The sequence below is a fragment of the Sinocyclocheilus anshuiensis genome, unplaced genomic scaffold, assembly GCF_001515605.1.
Source record: "Sinocyclocheilus anshuiensis isolate Anshui unplaced genomic scaffold, SAMN03320099.WGS_v1.1 scaffold2557, whole genome shotgun sequence".
NCBI lineage: Eukaryota > Metazoa > Chordata > Actinopteri > Cypriniformes > Cyprinidae > Sinocyclocheilus > Sinocyclocheilus anshuiensis.
This window is the reverse complement of record NW_015544359.1, coordinates 45,542-46,527: the sequence shown is the minus strand read 5'-3', so window position 1 is coordinate 46,527 and position 986 is coordinate 45,542.

Here is a 986-nt window from a genome sequence, read left to right as displayed (position 1 = left end):
AAAACGCTATAGGCTTCTTCGTTAATATAACACAGCTTATTGCTGTGTTATATCAGATGAACCCATTTGACCTAAAATAGGACCATTGAGATTTAAAGTTAATATTGCAATAATTTAACAACACACAAAAAAGCAGTGTTTGTAAGAAACAAACCCATCATTAAAGCATTTTTAAAACTTCAAACAGTTGCTTCTGGCCAAAATACGACTCCATACTCCATAATAACACTTCCTCCAGTTAAAAAGGCCATCCCCTGTTGCCCTCTCACATAAAAATCCATCTGTTTTGGCTTGTAAACAGTGCTTGATCTGTGCATATTTCTCTCCTGATTCAAACTGATAAGTATAACTGATATGGAGAAAGTGATATTATGGATAGAAAGCAACGGTTTGAAATTACAAATGTCTTAATGGTGGATTTGTTTCTCACAAACACAGAGCTTTTCTCTTCAAGACATTAACTGATGGACTGGAGTGGTATGGATTACTTGTGGATTATTGTGATATTTTCATCAGCTGTTTGGACTCTCATTCTGACGGCACCCATTCACTGCAGAGGATCCATTGGTGAGCAAGTGATGTAATGCTAAATTTATTCAAATCTGCTCCCATGAAGAAACAAACTCATCTAGTCCTTGTATGGCATGAGGTCAAGTCAATTTTCAGCTAATTTTATAAAATATAAAATGCTGATATGCTTTTTTCAGTTTATGAACAGGGGTATGTTTGGTCATTCAGACTTTTAAGTTATCATTTCCTACAAAGTCATGTTTTTTTTTTTCTTTTTGAAGCAGTATATTACAGTTTTTATTAATGTTTTTCATTTTCTTTTCTTTTTAGATTTTCTGTTTTCATTTTAATTGTAGTTCAGTTTTAGTCATCTTGTTCTGTGTTTTTATTAGGCTGGGTATCATTTTACACAATAAAGGAAAGTAAACAAAAAATACATAAAAAAAAAAAAAAAAAAAAAGGAAAAAAAAATACAT